The 14,844-nt window shown below is 41.4% G+C and overlaps 1 long non-coding RNA gene across 2 annotated transcripts in view; it reads right to left on the minus strand.

Moving 5' to 3' along the window:
• Window positions 1–2,528: 2,528 nt before the first annotated feature.
• Window positions 2,529–14,844, minus strand: part of LOC135451671 (uncharacterized) — a 49,502-nt gene continuing 37,186 nt past the window's right edge. Inside the window, exons 2-3 of one of the 2 annotated variants that reach the window (XR_010441398.1) lie at window positions 3,461–3,938; window positions 2,529–3,389 (exon numbers count right to left, since the gene is read on the minus strand). This is a non-coding gene — a long non-coding RNA (uncharacterized LOC135451671). The remainder of the gene's footprint in view (window positions 3,390–3,460; window positions 3,939–14,844) is intronic. The other variant, XR_010441397.1, reaches the window with a different exon arrangement.

The raw sequence follows: 14,844 nt of genomic DNA on the forward strand, positions 1-14,844 counted from the left end.
TTGGGTTTTATGTTGTGCACAGCTTATTTTTAATGTCTACAAAGACTGTTGCAATTAAGACTCAGGGGATTCAGAACAGATGCCCAAAAACCTGTAAAGAATATCTGTAGAAAAAGGTCTTTATTTAAAAGAAATTCCTTATAGATATAAAAGGGTTTTTAAAAAAATTTTTTTTGCAGTTCAGTTTAAAAATAGTTTTTAAAAATTAAAATTCTGTCAAAAGCAAATAGTTTAGATTTATATGTATCTTATTCCATCAGTTGATTTAATTAGAATCCCATCGCTTCAGTGACTTTATGAACATCAGTAATTCCATTTCCCAGTATTTCAAAAAGTCCACTTTATTTTTGCCTTATTTAAATAACTGCTTCAAACAGAAATTAAAAGCAAGAACTTAAGAACTCTCCCCTCCAAATCAGTATGTACTCAAAAAGTAATCAAGCACAGTAAATGGACAAGCATATCATTGAATCATGAAAACAGAAGTCCCCACTGTATGTGAAGAACCATGGAGAGAAAATAAAAGCTTCCAACTGTTGGCTATAAAAAACAGACAAAAAAGCCTTCCAGAACCTACTAAGAGAATAACAAAAGGAAATAGGCTATTGTCTCCTACTGTGCGGAGGGCCTGGGGGTGGGGGGGGCGAAAACAGCAATTCTCAGGTCTTACTTTTTGTGTACAAAGCCAAGAAAATCTCAGAGGAAATGACTTCCAGAGTCAGTGATAAGTGCTGAAATGTCTCCAGTGGAGAGCAGGATACAAATCCTTATTTTTGCTCTGTGGGTGAAGAGGTCGCTAATGTGAGCCCAAACAGACCCTTCTCAAGCAGCAGAAGCTACAGAGACACCAGGATCTCGGGAGTGCTGCTTCCCTTTCATGGCTAAATGAAAGTCACTGGTGGAAGCAAGCCTCTCGTTAGGGACAGGCTCAGATCTCTGTTCATAACAACTGGGTTCAGTCTGCTGTGTCCATCTACTGGGGAAGGATGAACAGAAAATAAAGAGTTATTTGCCCAGAAAAAGATGAAACAGAAAGAAAAACTATTTTTAAGGACCAATTTGCTGTTGTTGCTGCTAGACCTCGTGAAGCCACAGCCTCTGATCAACCTCGCCTGCAACCTCCTGGTGGGAAACTGAGTACCAATAATGGAGAGGTGAGAATGGGAGAGCACCAAGATTAAAGAGCTTCCTTTGCTGTCCAAAATGCTGGAAAACAAAACAACAAGGCAAACTGTTTCAAATACTTTCCTATCTGTTGCAAGCATTTAGCTGTGGGCTTAGCACACTGCTGCCTTACAAGAAATTCAGAAAAGCTTTGGATTTGTGATGTTTCACCTGGCCTGAACAGCACTGAAGGAAAGACTCCTTTCCTGTGCCTGCACAAGGAGGCAAGAAAGCATTCAGAACCCCACAGCACCCTACAGAGCTCCTCTTCACTGCACAGCACAACAAACTTTTGTTCCACAGCTCCTCATCTCACTGGGGTACCTGAAAATGGGACGAGCCTTTGATGGTGTTTCCTTCAGTCTTCATCCATCAAAGCATGGGAAGCCAACATACTCCCACCTGCTTTGCTCAGGTTGATGTGGTTAAAGGAAAAGAGATGCTGAAAGACATTAGAGATAAAACCCAGGAAAAAATAGATATATCTTCCTTAATTCTTTGAAGAACTTTTCAACTTGGATCAGAGCTGATACAGTGGGGCTGAATCAAGAAAATAGTCTCCTTGGGGGTGCAGTCCTCCATGGAGACAGTAAAAATACTGAGAAAATAAATGATCCAGAGGTGATTAACTGAATAATCTGTCGCTTTTAACAGGACTTTTAAAAGGGGCAACAGTGATGCTTGGTCATCTTTTAAAGAGTTGCATCATCAGTGTATCTCAAACCAGAGTAGCCCTGGCTGCTGACTCACACTTCCATGCTGTGATGGGAAGCAGAGGGCAGGGAACACTGTTAGGGACACCACACTTGTGTCCTTGCCCATCCTTCACTGGGCACATCGGGTCTTTGGGATGCCATTGGCACCTCCTGCCTCTGTACTGAGCCAGAACTTCCCAACCCCTCAGCTCCTGAGGAAAAATTGTATTTCTTTTCAACATTGCCCATGGAGTCAGAAGCCTAAGACAAGAACAGACAGGAACCTATATGCAATATAGAACAAAATTAAGTAACTATGCCATAATGCAAGCTAAATCCCACCAGTTAATCACAACCAGGTAAGATTTTCATGATGTAATCCAAATAAAAGGATCAAATTTAAAAAAAAAAAACAAATGCAAGATTTGAAACAGAAATATCTAGAGAACTTGGAATTCAGTTCTCTAGTTCACTCATGCTCACTGAATTTTTATTTACCTCACATTTTCTGGGAAACTTCAGTTTCCTTGATAGATATTAATCTAGATAGGATCAGACCTAAGCCCTCCTGCTTGCTCTGACATAGCTCCCTTAACAGACATAGCTCAGCTGTGGATCCCTAAAACCTGAGCTCACAGAAGAGAGTTCTGGGCAGGAGTTCAAGAGGGCTGCCAGTCAATAGCTGTGTTTTATTACTACAGGATCAATTATTCCACCATCATTCCTGGTGAATGTACAAGAGCAGGTTTGGTGGGAACTCCACAATTTTTCAAAGGGCTCAGTTCCAGCACTGCTGAAACCAATATCACTGCTACCAAATGGCATAAGTGCCAGGACAAAGTGCCATTTGACAGATGCAAGTGCAGTTTTTGTTAAAAAGGCTCTTCATCTTACTACTTTAAAAGCAGACTCCTTTCTTTGTTACTCATTTACGGCAAGCCAGTTACATTTTATCTGAGCAATTCATCTGGTTCTCAAGTCAGATTTATAGTGTAAACTTGCAATAGCAATAAAAAATGTGAGAAAGATGTCATCCTCAAAGTTTTGCTGTAAAGCCAATACCTTAAACACCACACCAAACCAATTCTGGAGCCTCCTCCTGTGTAAGGAGCAGCAAAATCCCAGCAAAAACAACTGAGTCAGGAATGTTCATGTTATGAACACAGCAGAGGACATATTAACTGTGGTCTATACCATCAAGGTCATACCAAACACATCTTTAAGCAGTTCTATAAAATATGAGAATAAAAGGAACAAAAAAAATCATTGTCAAAGTTGCGCTTTAGTGTAATAGACTTTTCCCTTCCTTCATCCTTTTTTAAAATAAAAAAAGATATAGCTGCTTTGTTCTTTTTATAACACTTGCTCTTATTTCCAAATGCTACAAAACAACCCCAGTCTTTCATTAGTTTACTTATTATGGTTCTTTCATCCGTTCTTCTTAGTGCAGATTATTCAGAACAAATTAGCTTCAGGGAAACTGTTCTCATCATCGTTCTTGCCAGCTGAAAAATATTAATGAAAGATTCACTAGGGCAAATTTTCTATAAGTATAAGCAACATCAATATTTCAATGTCTGAAAACATGGCTATTCTCTTGCCTTGAGTAGGTTGTTAGAAATCATTGGACTTCAATGGATTCAAAATTCCTTGCCAGATTCAGTTGATACCTCTTATGAAAACTCAGAGGAAAAAGGTCTTTTTCTTTCTAAACAATATTGGGGGACCAAGAACCTGCTCATGTTTTACAATATACTGGTGGTGTAGGTGGAAATGTGAGTGCTGATCTTTTCATCCTGGTCCTTGTAGACTGCTGGTTTCCCAGGCAGTTTCAGCTGTCACAGTTGCTTAGAGTCCACCGAGCTGTTTTTAGTCACTCATTCAAATATTCATAAGAACCGAGGGCTGCAGTTTGCTGTCTGCTAACAACTTCATTTTCTGCTCACACTGAGCTCGTCCTTGTGGGCTTCCTCTTGCCACTCAGATTGGCTTTGCTGCAGCCACGTGAGCCTGGCAGGATAATGGAGTTTCCCTGGGAGCAGGCGAGAGGGGCACGTTCCACCTTTTATCTTTGCTTGGCTGCGCGATGAAAATAATTGCAGAAGACAGTTATGGATTAACAAAGGGACATGTGAAATGATCAAACCTGTATCAAGCACTGGTTTCTGCTACCAGAGAGAGCACAGGCTTTAATTATTTACCTTGCAGGACCGCTCACACCTTAGGATGGCCACATTTTTGTGCAAATATTTACTTAACAATATTGTACTTGAGCAGAGTAATGAAAATAGGTGTAATCTCATGTAATGTCCCTGGGAAAGACCAATGGACTGTGACATTTCCCTGCATGGGGGAAATCACTAGAGTGCAACATTTCTATTATTTCATTAAAACTCTTGCTAAATAACCCTTCAGGGCAGCACAGCTTTGCATTTTTAGCTAAAGGAAATAGCTGAAGAAAAGGAATCCACAACGGCTGCCAGTTAATAACAGTGTGCGGTAGGCTTTCTAGGAGAAAACACTACCTAGCCCAGATGAAAACGCAGACACACTTCAATTAACACAGCGTTTACAGGAAGCTGCCCAGCATCCTGCAGCTCCAAGGGCGGCCCCCAGCCCGTGGGTATTTCCACTGATGGGAGCAGGCACCTGCAGCCCAAAATATGGGATTTACAGAGAGCTTTGAGTTAATGTAATGGGTAAGCCTTTCCCTGGGTATCAGCTAAACAAGCTACAGAGGTTTTTGTTATTCCTTTATGGAAAAAAGGTTTAATTTCTATCAGTAAAAGAGACTAGAAACACAGCATCTTTAAATGTTCATCCTTTTAATTAGGCTGTCATGACGCTTTCCTTAAATATTGTCTCCTTCAAGGCTTAGATTCAAAGTGTTTATTTACACACTTACTGAACATAAGTACATAACAGCAGACAGCAGGGAAGTCGTCTGGATAAGCTACAACCTAAATTTTTCCTGTCTGTCCTGTTCCACTCCAGATTCAAAGAGGAAAACAAAACAAAACAAACAAACCCTGTTGTGGGTTAAGCAAAAAAGATGATGGTTTTGAAGCTAATGACTGATAAAACCACCTTTGATTGAAAGTAGGGAGTGTGGGGGAAAAAAGAGAGTCCAATAACACCATTTGTTTATATTAGAGAAACACCTACTACTGCAGACACTGTGAAGATACTGTCAGCATTTCTATTACAATCCCATATTTCAAAGCTTTATGACTTGGCCATGAGAAGTCACTTTTAAAATTGAATCCAGAATATAGAGTGAGTTTAGCTACTTTCAGTATATTATTGTCACCATGTGGAGACAAAAAATAGGTAATAGAAATAAAAGAAAAACCAGCTAAATTAAAACTAGGTGTATTGAAGAGCTGTCAATGCCAGAGGCATCTCAGGCCCAAGTCACTCAGGTAATTGTTCTGCTGTCTTTAAAACAAAAGAGTGGACAAAAAGGTACCTTTTATCTGGATTTTTGGTTTGAATTGTTTCTTGTTTGGTCATTACTATAGCTTCCATTCAAGAACAAGAAATATCCTGAATAAGCAAATCATGAAAGAGCATTACAAAATAGTTACAACCACACATCAGGAATAAGCAGCAAAATAATCTCTGCTTCTGCAGCCCCTGCAAGACTTATTTGTTTCTTTGTGGAGACAGAAGGAGCAGAAGCTGTGTAGTTGAGGGAGGGGGCAGGGAGAGCCAGCTTGGTGGATTTTGACCTTTGATGAAATCCCTTCAGCCTGCTCTCCCAATCTATTTCTCCTTCAAGTTGTTTCTTCTTTCCAAGGCTTCTGAAGAGCAAAGGTTAATGAAGTAATCTATAAGTGAATGCTAACATATGCAACGTATGTAGAGAAAAATGCACATCCCATTTTTAACATTTCTCTGGAAACAACTATGGCCTCTTATAGCTGCAATTTTGAAAGAATGCAATTATGGTATAGAATTTCAGCTACCTTTGGGCTGAGGCCTCTGGAGACACACAAAGAATTAGTGTATTGTTGTGCAATACATTTGTGAAATCATGTTCCCCTAACATTCTCCTCTAAAACCACAGTGCAATTCCTCTAGCTAAAAATCATGCCTGCATTTCCTTCTCTTTGCAGAAAATGTCTATTAAGAGCCTAAAGGGTTATTTTCAGTTTCCAAAACTCAGAAATGTGTGTCAGCTAAATTAGCCTTAACTAAGGCAGAAAGAGCTGCTCTGCTGACAAGAACACTCACAGGGAGACAAGCACTGAGGGCAGCAGATGTGGTGGTGCTGGTCCTCTGGAGAAGATGAAGGTTCTCCTCCAAACTGGCTTGTGCACGCTGGTCAGCTCTGCCAGCCTTTCCCAAGTTTAGGTGTGAGGAGAGATAAACCATGAGGAAAGAGGTTGGACCAAAGTCAGTACAACAAATATAAATGACAGCCAAATCTAACCTGTGAAACTGCAGCTCCCATCACCATCAGACCTGACTCCCGGGTGTTAAACCAACAACATTTTGCTGTTTTTCTTCACGCAGATTACAGATCATCTAGGGATTAAGTTCACTGGCACAAAGAAAATCCAGGTATTCCTGTCTTTGCAACTGGCTTGATGATTCTGCATCAGGAATATTATCACACCAGAGAGCTGCAAGTGCAACATGGATTGGGATTGTCTTATTGACAGGGCAAAATAAAGGTGGGCAGGAACTTAGAGACCAGATATATTGTTCAGAATAGCTGAAACTTCAGCCATGAAAGCTGGAAATCCAATTTACAACCAAATTGTTCCTAATAGCTGTTTTACTTCAGCTAAGCTTCTGCTCAAGGTGTTTTTCCAGAATTTATTGACAACATTGAAATTAGTGATATCTAATGAAACAAAAAGTCAATTCCTAGCATCAAGCCAGTTCCTTCGAAGCCACTGGATTGCAAAGTAACTTCAGAAATTTTGCTTTATCCTACAGAAAATCCTGACTATTACAGTTTTTCAACTGCTGAGGACACTTGGCTGCTAAAGACACCATATACATTCATAAAGCCCCAGAAGAACAAAAACAGCATCTAATAACTAATAAAAACAAAAGTTCATTTTTCATCAAGCAGCATCACTGGTCACTAATACTCAGGCATGCCTAAGCCTGAGAACTCAGAATAAAGACTGAGATTTGAGTGTGGCACAGCTTCTGTACTTAGGGGCACATCAGGGCTTTGCAAGGCACACAAGCAATAAGGTGAGCCTTCATTTTGCACAATTCTCTGCACACCAAGCCCTCATATTTTCACTCAGTCAGTTCCCAATTCTTCCAGACTGTCAAGTGGTTGCAGGTTAGGAGCTAAATTGAAGCACATAATTATTGACCCTTACCAGTTCTAGCCAGATCCTGGCTTGGTCATAGCTCCTCTTTACATCGAAGGAGCAAAGAAACTTTTACTTAAACCTGTTTAAGGCTAAACTCTGTGGGCCTTCTATACTCAGTGAGTTCACAGGACCAGCTGAAAGTTTATTTCAGCTTTTTGAGCTGCAAGAGCATAATATACTCTGGGACTTCCTGCCCAAACCACCACACCAACAAGACTACATTACTTTTTCTCTACTTTTACCCTATAGGAAAAAGTTTTACTCCTATAGTCTGAGTACAGCCTGATTCATGCAGCATACGAAGCTCTTCCCTCCTTTAAGTCTGTATTTTCCCTTATATATAAAAGAATTCTTCTTGCACCAACTTTTCAGGATGTATTCTCCTCAATACTTACATGAGGTCTCGCAAACTCTGAGCAGCCTAGTCAAACAACAAAATACCTCATGTTTTACATAATAAATCAGCTTTATAATGTTTGCAAAACAGTCACCTGTGAGACACTTGCTGTACTAACAAACAGCAAAGCCCTCTCCTTTCAATCCCCCAAGTATGGCACAACTTATGTATTACATCAAAGTTTCTTCCTGCAGCATCTTCCTTCATTTCTAATAGAATTTACTAGCAGCAGCCTGGAAAAGCTCTCCTTATTCTTTAATAACAGTTAAAAACAAAAATAAATAAATTCAAAACTATGCAGTGGCAGAAACCTTAAAAAGTAACTATGTGTATTTAAATGCAAGAGTATTGGAAATTTTCACTGAAAAACTCTCCATGCTGTTATATACGAAGGCAAGAACCACTGGAATGCCTTTGCTTCACTTATCTAGGCAAAAATAAGACGATAGCAGTACCAGAAAATTTAACTACAGTAAACAAAAGAGGTTGGGGTGGATTTTTTTAATGATAGATATGTAGGTAGAATAATTAGAGATTTCCTGATTGGTAAGGATTCCACTCTAGCAAGTTAATCACAATAGCTAAATAGCTACACTGCTTTTCTGCACACTTAGCTCTGAACCACAGCTCTGACTAGCAATAGTGAAAAAAAAAAAAAAAAAAATTAAAAAAAATAGCATAATGCCCAATATCAAGAACACTCCCAGGAACACTGCAAGGGTCACATAGCATTTTGCTCCCATTGAGCAGCTGCAACCTCGCTGAGCACAGGGCACACGGGCAGAGCGCAGCCCCGGCCAGCATGGCTGTGCCGAGCCGTGACACATCCCGACATATCCCGGAGCTGTGACACAGGGACAAACCCGGGCTGGCACCCGGGAGATGGGAATCACACCTGTACCCTGTGCAAGACCTCAATCCCTGCACACCCTTATGACACAGAGCACAAACCCGAGCTGGCACCTCGGGAGGTGGGAATCACACCTGTAACCCGTGTGACACCTCAATCCCTGCACACCGCGACTGCTCACAGACAAAACCGAGGACCTCTCCAGCCATCCCAAAATGACCGCACAAATCCCCTCCAAAATCGCATCCCGCAACCCCACATTCACAATGAACACAGAGGAGCCCATGCTCGGGGAGAAAGCTCCCCATGCAGAAACAAGGCATTTTCCAGCACCATCAGTAACCCTAACCCCGGAGCGGCTCCCAGACATGTATTTCCCCTCCTGTACAGCGTTTCGGAGGACACGCGGGGGGCTCTGCGCTCCCCCTCCGGTGCCGCGGTCCCCGTTCCCAGCCCGACGCTGCCCCCTGCCCGCGCTCTCTGGCCCCGCAGCCCCCAGCGCTCCTCCCGGGGCTCTCCCCCGGCGTTTCACCCCGATTGCCGCCTCAAGGGCTCCAGGCTTTTCCCCTGCACACGGGAGGAATGGGAAAAGCAGCGCAAAAAAACCTCTCTCCTCTTCCCCTGCTTGTTCCCCATCTCTCTCCCCTGCACCTGTTCATTTAGAGACTGACTTTCAAAATAATGCAGGAAAATGAAACTTTTGAGAAGCTTACCTCCCCACCATGCAACAATTCTAAATATTCCCAACTGCAGCCAGAAAACACCGTAGTTGCTGTGCACCCTTCTGCACCAAAACCATCCCCAGAATCCACATCAAGTGGCCTCTTCTCCCATTTGCCCATTAGCTAAAGTCTTTAAAAGATTTTATTAACATATATTGAATTTCACAGTACTTTGATTAAGACTTTTTTTAGCTGGGAAAATTAGTAGTCAGAGTGCTGACTGAAACACAAAGCAGCCTTGCAGGAATGACACCCATATTTCGTAGGAGAACTGAGTTTTTACACCATTTCGAAGGATCAAAGTTGTCAAGAAGAAAATCTCATATTACCTTTGAGATCAGTTTTATTATTCCAGGGGACATTTTCAGTCACAAACCACTACAGGTTGCTCAGCTTTGATTTTCCGAGAGGAAGATGAGCTGCAGAGATAAAGAGATGTGTGTTCCCAAACAGCAGTGATCTGAGTTTCCACAGCAGTCTCATCACCAGCACAAGGAGCAAAGAGGATTTCTTAAAATTACCTGACAATTTTTTCTGAGGCTTGATCTTTTGTATGCCACTTAAATCCTACTTATTTTAGGCCCATTTTACACTAATTCCACACAATCTAAGAAGCAACTTTCATTCCCTTAATTTTACACATTTTTTGATTACACTGATCTTTTGTTTCTGTGTCTGCTGAACTGGATCTCATCAGAACAGTTTAGAAACCTGACAATAAGAGAAAATTTGCCCTTAAAAGGATCTAAATGCACTTTTTAATGAGTTAGTCCTCACAGCAGAAATTCCCTTTCAGAAGGATACCAGGACACATCGAGGTGTCCAGACTCAAGAGGTGCATCAATGTTTGCACTCCGCAGCATTGAAAGGCAATAGACCCTGTAGGAAAAACAGCTAAAGACCTTCAAAACTCTTCTTTCAAACTCACAGCACTGGAGCACAAACCAAGGAACCTTCTTGTTCTGTGCCCTTCCCTGGGGACAAAGGGAATGGCAGGGATGTGGCTCGGTCAGAGATGCTCCAGCCTGGGCTGGTGCCCCAGAGCAGCAGAGTCCCTTGGCCAGCAGAGCAGGGTCCTGCAGGGCTGTGTGACCAGCAGGGCTCTTACAGGGACACAGCACACACACCTCGTGCCCTTCCCTGGGCATTGTCACACCTGGAACACCCTGGGGTGTGGGCAAGGGGAACAGCCTCACTCCAATCCCTTACTCCTGCAGCATTTGTCAAGCAAAGCAGGTTACACTGAATTGCAGGGGCTTAGAATCACACTTAGATCTGACACTGCCTTCCCTTGCAGATTGCCCCCCCTACTGTGCACTCAAATATTAAAGTGGGAGCTCCAGTCCTCCTGGCCCTGTGCGGAAGTGGAAGGTCAGCCTTCAATTCCAGCTCAGCTCATTTGTTTAGGTCTCAGTTTCATTCCTCTGTATTTAAAAAGCAGAGAACAGTGCTCCCTTCTGTCACTGTGATATTTTCTGAAAAATCCCTTTGCCAGGATTTCTTCTCCTGGGAGGTTGAGAAGCCTCAGAGAAAAACGTAAACAATAATTATCTGGTTCTCATCTCCTGTGTTTGGCTGCTTTGAAATGTGGTCTGGACATTGTTTACCAACAGGTGCATGTCTGGTTAGTTTCATGTGAATTGTTTTCACTTAATGACCAATCACCATCAGCTGTGTTGGACTGAGTCAGTCATGAGATTTTATTTCTCATTCGTGTCAAGCTTTCTGTCTGTATCCTTTTTCTCATTCTTTAGTATAGTTTTAGTATACCATTCTTTAATAATATATTATAAAAGAATAAATCAGCCTTCTGAGAACATGGAGTCAGATTCCTCATCTCTCATCTTGTCCTGGGGACCTCACAAACATCACACACTTCAAAGAAGACCTGAAGTTTGCAAAATGTTTCATGAGGCTGAGACAGTAAGGGCTGCAATGGGCAAAATTTCTTTTTTTTTTTATACTTGTACTGATTTGATCTCTGTGTACATTTGTTATGCTTGAGGACACAGAATACCTTCCATACAAAAAGTTATTTGGGGAGGCAAGATGATGCATGATTTCAATCAAAACATCTGAGAAGTCGTCCCACTCCAGGAAACATTTTGGTGCATCAGCAGAAAAAAACAAATGGCTGGTTGAGGAACAGAGCTGATACAGGACATCTAATTAAAACCAAAAAATCTTGAAAAACAAACTCTTATTATTGGTCTTCCTACCACAGCAGATGGGTCCTTTCCAGAAGCATTGCCCAGGCACAGGAGTTTCTGTTTGTGTCTCACACAGAAGACATTCAGCACAAGATCCTATCTGGAAAAGTAGCTAAGGCCCTTCACTTCAGTATTTGTTGCTGGCATTGGGTACCTCACTGTTGCCATCTTGGGGAGCCTTCTAAAGCCACTACCAGGTCACAAATTCAGTTCTGCAAAAGGCTGGCTCAGTCTTTATCATAAACCATTTCATCAGTTGAATATTTCAGCATGTTCATTGCCATCCTAAAGAAGCATTAATGGTGATAAAATAATCAGTCAGCAAAAATTCTATTACTTCTCCCTTAGAAAATGTGATCATTACAGCCTCACTCAAAATTTTCTCATTTCCTGAGGGATCAGAACAACTATTAGCTAAAAAGCACAGAGAAGGTACAACTGACACCCATTAAATGAGTATAATCCCATTGCCATAGAGAAACCCCACAGAAATTGCACCCTGAATATCTGTTTCAGGTAGGTGGCTTAAAGTATTCTTTTATTAGAATTAAGGACAAAAAACGTAGCAGGAGAAGATGTAACTGTGTAACACGGCCCTTCTCCTCTGCTCCCTCTTGTATTTTGCCTTTCTGGGCACTGAAAATTCATTCTTTTAACTGGATTAGTTAGTTAAAATGCACAGTATTCTTTTTAAATGGCTCTCCATATTTCTCTCTGTGGATTACTTTGAAGCACAACATGTCTATTCTTTTGAACATGTTCACTCTCTTCACAGGTGTTCATTAAAGTGTGCTCAACTCTAATCCCCTTAGCACTGAAGTATGCAGCTTTTAAAAAGGACCCAATATAAATCAGCATTGCTGAACTCCTCAATACTCAAAAATGGAGGTTTTCAAAAGGAAAATCAGTGCCTTTAAGACCACACATGACAATCCTGAAACAAATACTGACCTACTTAGTAGCCAGTTTTTAAAAAGCCATTTTATCTTTGACATTTACAAAGGAGAAGAGCCACAGCAGAATACAGTCGATCTATAAATCTCCCTTTGCTGGTGAGAGCACACAGTGGAAAACCCACCACCCTATAAATAATAGAGGTGATTTTCTCAGCATCTTGTTTACTGAAAAACTGACGTCATGGAGGAGAAAGGCTGAATACATAACCAGCTCCTCAGATGCTTTGCTGGGTACCCTTTGCATTCACGCAGCACCTACAAGAATGTAATTCCTCACACATCCCCCTTCCCAAGCTGCCCTAGATTTTGTCCAGATTAAGTACCACTAGGCCAGGTCCACACCAGCAAGTGTTTTGGCAACGAATCAGTAGTGAAAGTGGCTGGTGCTCCACCCTCAACATCTCCACTGTGTGAATTTCAGATTTGCCTCCATGTAGATTTCATCCAGCCCCAGACTAAATGCCCTCAGTGCATGTGTGGTTTGATGCTTTCACCTCTTGGGTCTCCTCCCAAGAGGCAACAATGCTACACAAAAATTGCATTCTGGCAAAAAGAGATTCTGAGCCTGAGGCATGAGCTCAAACTGGTGGGACTGTGCTGCCTTCAGATGCAGCTTTATTTTTATCTACAAGGGCTTGGAAACTTTCAGGTGGGGAAAACACTGATCCTCCACTGGGAGCCCAGTCAGTGAATGTACCCTCCTAAGACAGTCCTTTCCAACAGCACCCAAAATTAAAAAGCAAGGATCACCTCTTGCCAGTTTTCCTCAGATATTGCAAGTTTTATGCTGTGCAGCATCCTCATTGACAGAAATGGATGGAAAGACAGACAAGCTTTCTGAAAGTTTCCCTTCTTTTGTAGCTGTTCAAACATCTCCTGCATGTGCCAGTTAGTTCAGGCTGGCATCCTGAAACATGGCAGGAGGCATCTGCTATATGTGCCCATGGAGTTTTGCACTGCAAATTCATTTTATAATTCAATAGCTATTCATAGATCTTAGTGAAGTGCATTCCCTATAGGCAGCAGCAGGAGTCATCCCCCAACAGCTTTCAAAATAACCCTTTGTAGTGCACAGAAAATGCTGGATGCCTTTAAAACTGAATTTGTATTATTTCAAGTTCTTCTTGTACCCTTCTTTGAAGACTTCAAAGGCTTTAACAAATATTAAATATGCTTCTCTTATTTGAGGAGAATATTAAAATAGCCCTAACCAGTAGAGAGACAAAGGCAGAGAGACTGCCAAGTGCTGCAGGTCATTGGTAGGGCAGGGAAAAAAAGAAAAAAGGAAAAAATAGTAAGAATCCCCATTAATATCCCCTAATTTTATGAGACAATGCTGCCCTGTCAAACAGATTCAGGCAAAAAGAGAACTCAAAGAGAATCAGGTGATGGATGCCCACAACCATCACCTGAAACATGGTAACTGTCTGCTCAAAGAATATTGATGTAGCTTACATAAAACCACACTCATAAGACTAAACAATCCTCGGAGCACAATTCTCACCTGTCCCAACCCTGTGCAAAAGGCATTGTACTTTTACCCTGCTCTTTCTAACTCAGCAGCAGCTGTGAAGAACAGAACCCAAAAGAGCAACATCTGGAATTCCTGGTGCTGCAATTTCTGGGTTACCCTGCAGCAGAGATGCTGAGATCTTGGTCCTTCACACATGGTTTTTTCCTGGTGTGGTCACTGCTACATGTGAGATAAACTCATGGAAGTGGTGATTGTGCAAATTCAGACACATGGGCAACTCCTGTTGGAGTAACTTTGCTGATGACACCTGACTCTTTCTTGCCATTTCCTGCCACTCCAGCCAACTTTCCTGTGCAGCTGTTGACCTGGAGTTGCGGCTTGCTCTGCAGTCTTTTACATATGTGTAAAATATATGTGGACAACTGTGTAATGCTACAAAATTCACTCATGAATTGGAATTTCCAATTCTATAGACATGCTAGATGTTTTGCTGCCTTGTTCCACTGCCAAAATTGGAGACCAAAAGGTGCATTTTCTCTACATGCTGCATAATCCTGCTTGTCAAGAAAACATGAATATCCTGGTTTTGAAGCACTGTCACGTTCTGATATTTCATGAAAAACAAGCAATTGACATTTCTTAAATCCATGTATTTCATTGACATTTTGATGAACTGACTTAACCTTATACTGAGTCATGACTCCTGAACTTCAAATTCCATAAATAAACAGACCATTTTCTTCCCAATCACTAGATTCTCAAAGCAAACTTCCTCTTTACCAGTGCACCCTTCCACACTCCTCTCAAAAAACTTTAGAGAAATCAGTGCAATTCTTGTCATCACTCTCCATTTTCTTCCATGCACTGAAAAACTACAATTTCCAGAAGACAATGCCTACAAGGTGAAAGCTTAATTGTAGATACAGTCAAAAAAAACCTTATGAAATGAATCAGATTAACTTAAAAATAGAAGAACTAACAAACTACCGCTACCTTATGAAAACAACCCAAGGCAAATACTTTTTACTGTTGTC

This window comes from Zonotrichia leucophrys, chromosome 9 (assembly GCF_028769735.1).
Source record: "Zonotrichia leucophrys gambelii isolate GWCS_2022_RI chromosome 9, RI_Zleu_2.0, whole genome shotgun sequence".
Lineage (NCBI taxonomy): Eukaryota > Metazoa > Chordata > Aves > Passeriformes > Passerellidae > Zonotrichia > Zonotrichia leucophrys.